The sequence below is a fragment of the Rhagoletis pomonella genome, unplaced genomic scaffold, assembly GCF_013731165.1.
Source record: "Rhagoletis pomonella isolate Grant_MI unplaced genomic scaffold, Rhpom_1.0 Rhpom_scaffold_00013, whole genome shotgun sequence".
Lineage (NCBI taxonomy): Eukaryota > Metazoa > Arthropoda > Insecta > Diptera > Tephritidae > Rhagoletis > Rhagoletis pomonella.
In genome coordinates, this window is record NW_023458567.1 from 3431279 (window position 1) to 3437706 (window position 6428).

Consider the following 6428-nt stretch of genomic DNA (forward strand, 5'->3'; position numbering starts at 1 on the left):
AAAAAAAACTAACAAGAAAATTGCAAGACTGTATTCCAGCCAAATACAATCAGGCGTTTAATACAGCACAAGCATACCTTTAGGCGCATAAGCAGGAGTCATTTAAAGAATTATTAAAAAATAAGAAAGCAAATTTTATAAAAGAACTTTTTTTTGGGTGGTGCCGTCGCAAAATACGATGAGTAGTTCATTTTAAGGCGCTCTAGCCAGTAACACAGCAATTATTAATTCCAAATTAATTTTTGTTAAATTTCCCTACTCCTTCTTTTATAGTGCGACGGTCCTTCGAAGGCCTCCTTCTGCACTTCCTCCTAACCCTTTCTGCTAATTTTTATAATTTTTTTTTAGTCAACATAAAACCAATTACTCGCCGCATACCAAAGCGGACTTCAAAGGAAAAAAGCGTAAGCGTCAGCCACAGGCCGATAGCATACAAAAAACTCATTTAACATTTTTCGCAAGCCTTTCGCATTTTTAGCTTTTTCCGCGAGTTTCCCTGAATGCAGCACCTGAAAAGTATGTCTTTTTTGAAGCGCGTCTAAAAAAAACGCGCTAGCCAGCCAATAAAGGTAACACAAAGCGTAGCGTGAAATTAAAAGGACTGCGGGGTGGGAAGCTATTAAAAAAAAGTCGCTCAAAAAGCGAAAAAACTATATAAAAATTAAATGTGACGCCCACCATTCAACGGCGCAGCTTTTGTTAATGCATTCAATTTTTTTATTTTTCGACTGTCGTTAAATAAGCATATTTCACTTTTTATGTGTCCTGATACTTTTGTGCCATTTAAATACTCTTACTCTAATTTTGTAAGTTTGTTTATTATTTATATTTATTTTTTTTTTATTAATATTTCTTTACTTTCTTTTAAAATTTCTTCCCGTTACCTTAGCTACCCTCACTATAAAGGTATTTTATAGCAAAATATTTACACAACTTTGCCGTTACTGGCGGAAATATTTATTACATTGAAAATTATCAAAGTTTTTCACGACAATTTGTTGTTTTTTTTTTAGCGGTTGACGCGCTAAATTGTCGCGTATATTTTTTTGTCTGACATTTTTTCGCGTTGCATACTTTTGGGGTATAAAAAAATTATTGTAAGTCGTTTGTAAAGATTTGCTTTTAAAATGTTTTCAAATAAAGATATCGTAAAATTAGCAAAGTGGATTAGGAAATAGCTAAGAAATTTGGTAAATAAATTGAAATTAGCTGGAAGCTGTGTTTTTATGGTAAAAGTTGGTAAATGCCTAAATGACTGCATACTTTTCGAGGGTATGAAAATATTAACATGGCTACGAAAGAGACGATGAGAGTATAAACGTTTTAAAAGTGGCAGTTTTAAACAATTTTTATTGAGGTGATTAGCGTAGTTAAGATTTTTGGTTAAAGTGCAAACGGTACATTTTTCGCGAGAGCGGAAAGAGGATATAGGAAATGACGAAAGCTACTTATAGTATAGCGCTGTCGAAAAACTTAGTCCCTTGAGCAGCGAAGTAGCGTACTTTTAGACAAAACTTATTTTACGGGGAACTTTCTTTTAGGGCTCGTAAAAAAGACCACCTCCAAAAGTAGTTGGTAGTCTACTTTGAAAAAAGAAAGCAGCAAATACCGAAAGCCTATTTTTAGGCAATTAAGCGCAGAAAAAATACTCCATGAAAATATGTCATTATTAGGCACATCACTAGGAAGCGCAGTAACACTTATTAAAAATTGCGTGAAATATTTAAATTAATAAAGCATACTTTTAGTAGTCAAAAACATTTGTGGAGACTTAAATTGATGTTATACTTTTAGGTGCTCATTTTTTAACGCCTTTGTTATGCAGAGTCTACTTTTCAACACACAACTTGCGATTAAAGCATTTAATGAGTAAAATTACAGTGTAAATTAACATACGAAAGCATAATTTTAGGGATCAGAAGAAAATCCCGAATTTATAGTTTGACAAGAGTTTACTTTTTGGGGCACTTAAGCGTGAAGCGATGTAAACACGTGAAAAATATAATAATTCATTACTCAAAAGAAAATATATTTTTAGGAATTTCCGAAAAAATTCAGCACACTTTTGGAAGGGAAACCGGTAAATATAGTAATAGTAGGGCCTTACTGGGAGAATGAATAATAATTTCTGGATAAAGTGAAAGCAAATTATACTTAGAAGTATTTAAAGTGAAAATAATTTTTGAAATGAAGCTGCAATCGACTTTTAGGCGCAAAGTCCAGAAAATAAAAAAATATTTAAAAAATGTTTAACACAATGAAGAATAATTTTTGGTATAAATAGAAGTGGGATATTTTTTGAAGTCTCAATATTGAACTGAAGCTGCTCTATACTTTTAGGCGTACAACCAGTAAAAGTGGGAAATATTAGAAAAATTGGATTAGAAATAAGACAGCGAGGAATGCGTATTTTTTTGAGTTTTCATAGGATTTTACAAATCATCAATTGCTGTTTGCTTTTAGGCGTAAATAAGGCGTCAAATTTTAGGCGTCCGAAGGTATGATTCACAACTACGTATTTTTGTAGGAGCTTTCAAAGAGCTTCTGGAACCGAATATACATACATACATATGAAGAAGTAATTGCTTTGAACTGTTTTTCTATTAATATTTAGTACTAGATTGGGGAGAAATTGGCGAGATTTCACACTAACCGGAAGAAAAGTTCACTTTTATTGTCAATGACTCCAAAGCCGCCTTTGAATTAAAAAGAATGAGTTGAGCTATCCGAAAATGATTCTAATCGGAATTTATGATGATCCATACCATCAATAATATTTTCCTATTTAAATAAAATGCCACAACGATATCAATCCTGCATTTTAAGACCTTGTATTCATATGTACGCTTTATTATGCAAAATTACAACGAAATTCAGAAGTGTTTATACTACAATAACCATAAACAATCTCTCGAATACTTCATAAAATTGCTCCTTCTTTCACCGTTCAACTAAACAAAACAGTCATTGATTGCTGTTATCCTTCAGCCAATGATTGCTGTTATCCTTAAGGCATTGTCCTACATAAATTTTTCGTTTTGATAATAAATATCAAATTTTGATTTGACTTTTTAAACATCAAATGGTAAGAGAGTAAATAAATGCCAGCTCCTTCCTAAGCAGCAACTTGGCTCGAGGGCAGTGGCAACCAAATGAAAATTCGTTCAAACAAACAAACACGTAGCAACTTATATTCATAAGGTAAAATAGGGTCGCTGGCGCCCAGGCTATTCATATTCATATCCCATACTCTCACAAAAAATAAAAAATTGGTTCGCTTGTGGTATTTAAACTTTGAAAAAAGGTTAGCCTTCCGCTTGCACGCCTAAAAGTATGCAATCATGCTAGTCATGCGGACGCTTGACTCTTTTGTTAGAATATCAACTACATTGTTAAGTCTAATGTGTGTCCGCTTTACTATATTATTTAAATTTTTATGCGATTTCTTTACTTGATTTCTTTGCTTTTTCGACCTTTTTTGGCTTTGCTCTTACTTCGAGTACATACGAATATTCACATGGTAATCTGCCCGGGTCAAAGGTTAACAAATTTTCATTTACGTGCATTTTCAATAATTCTCCAGCGAAATGTAAAATCCCACATATCGTACACAGGCACACATATGCATATTTGCGTCCCTAATGTATTGCCAGAGTCAAGCCAAAATGCCACTCAGGGTCACTGGGATATTTATACAGCTGCCCCTTGGTTGCTGTTGCTTTTGGGTCAACTTATTCGATTTCTGCCCACATCCGTCGGGGATGCTTAAGTTGCTTTGTTATTTCATTTTCACTTAACACAACGATTTCCATTTACATAGTATAAATGGATATATTTTCTGCTTTGTTGGCGAGCGGGTGGATAATTTTGTTTTTTCTTTCCTTTTTTTCTTTGCTAGCGAATGAGTGGCCTATTCCTTTTGGGATTGTGGGTTAGTGGTAGCTAGTTGCAGATTCACGTGGGCATTGCAGCCGAAAGCGTTACAAGAATAACGTTTGAATATCGTAGGCGATGTAGTGGATGGAAAGACAATATCCTTAAGTGTAATAAAAAAAAAATTACTACTACAATAGCAGAGGAAGCGTGCTTTGGCGGCAGCTCTGGTCGGCGCGTACAATTTTCTGCAACGGTTGCTGTGTTTTTGTTTGTTTAACTTTTTTTTGTTGTTGTCGTGCTACTGCTTGCTTTCCTTTCATTTGCTATATTGTTTTCATTTTCTTTTTTCCTGCACATTATCGCTAACTTTTATTGTTATTTACGACGAAATTTTTATTACCAAACGGCTTATCGCTGAGCTCGGACTCCTGCAACTAAAAAACAATCTCCTCTTCTTTGCCTAACTCCCCACTTCATCCTCGCACCCATTTTTTTTACATCGCCTCGGTAATTTGTATACTCGTATTGCTGACCTTTAACCTCTGCTCTGCATATTAACGGCTTTTGTACAGATCCCTACGGTAGATTAGTTAGCAAATTTGTAAATGGCATGAAATTTTGATTCTTTAACAAACTCACAACGGACTAGGCATGAACGGCATGAATTTTTAGGGTGACTAATAAATTTAAAAAAGATTTAAGTTTTATCTCCAGAAGATAAAGTACAAGCGGCACAAAGAAGGCGAAGAACAAAAAAATTGCAAAAATTAAAAAACAAAAACCAATTAGTAATTTAAAAACTAAACATTTTATTTAAAAAAATTAATACAAATTTTAGAATTAATTTGATTTAAAGTTTTTGGTTTTCTTAAATTTCTAATAAATTAATTTCATAAAGAAATTATTTTGAGTAAAAATTTAATTTTTTTGTGAAAAGGTAAATCAATTGAATGAAAAAATTTGAACATATTTTGTATTTAAATTTTTTTCATTTAGTTTATAGTTTTTGTAGGTGAATTTAAGTTCATTTTTCCCCCCTCCGCGAATATCAGCAGGAAACATTGAATTTTTGGGTGTGCAAAAAAATTAAAAAAACATAAAGTTTGCGGTTTCAGAAAGTTTTAGAGAAATGGACCACAAGCGACTCAACAGTAAAAGAGAATAGCAGCAATAAAAAAGTAGTTCTTGGCTTTTTTTAACTAAGTGTTTATTTTTCTAAAATGTGTATTAAAGTCATTTGAAAAAAATTAAAAAAGTTAGTATAAATAAAGAATTAGACCCAAATTCATAAAAAATTAAGAAGACCTTAACTGCTTTCTAAATCGAAAATTTGTACGAAAATGGCACTTTATAAAGCACTTCAATTCAGCCATTAGAATATAAAAATAAAAATAAAAAAAATATTTTAATGGCATTATTCACAAAAAATAAAATCGGTTTAAGGAGTTCTATAAAGTGACATTTTCATAAAAATTTTCGTTTTATCAAGCAGTTAAAGTCTTATTTATTTTTTTATGAGTGTGGGTGCAAGTATTTATCTATCTAAAAGATGTATTAGTCATTAAAAATAAATAAAAAAAGTATGTAGAAATTTAATTTTTTTGTATATTAATATTAAAAGAATATCAAAAAAGATATTAAACAATTTAAAATTTTTCCTGCTCACTTTTTAGTTAAAATAAACATTAGACCAAAAACAATCAAACATAGATAAAGAGATGATAAAATATAGAAAATTAATAATCAAATAAAAATCGTAACTCTTTTTATTTTCAACTAGTTAAACAGTTCAACGCTCCAGTTATCATTCGCCCTGTTGAATAAAACGTTCTACATACATATGCATGTATGTATGTACGGCGGCGGAGATGTAAATAGGGAATATATGTTTAAGAGGGCTATTTCCCGTTTATTTCATGTTTATTATTTATTTATGAAAGTGTAGCTCGTTATCTAACAAAAGCCGTGTAAGTCAAAATCTCAAACTTTGTTAAACAAATTAGAAAAATTCGACAAAGTTTCATTAAAATGTTGAGCTTTTTAATTAGATGTTCTAGAAACATTCTGAGTACGCATTTTCGTAGTCCATTCATTGCTAATATAACGAAGTGCAAATTTTAAGTAGGTAGGACTTACCGTTGATTTTTGGCAATTTTTTTTGTGGAAGGCGTTACAAAAAAAAAAAAAATTGTGAACCTGCTTTGTATGGAAGAAAGTGCGTGAACAAAAAACGGTAAGCCCTCGCTACTTCAAAAATCTAAAAAGTATAATTAAAAAGTTTCAAATTTTGATGAACACTTGTTAAAATTCGTCGAATTTTTATAGTTTAAAAAAGTTTTAAATTTTGGTTTGCATGATTTTGCTTAGATAGTAAGCTATTATTCCACAAAAACATAATACACCTTTTTTTAAACTAAAAAAGTCGCCAAAACTTGTTAAAATGTGTCTTCCCTATTTACACTCTCGCCACCGTACATCACCACTACAATTCCTCTCTCACCCCATTTCAAACCCATGATTACTTTACTTTTTCGACAAACATAAATACATAT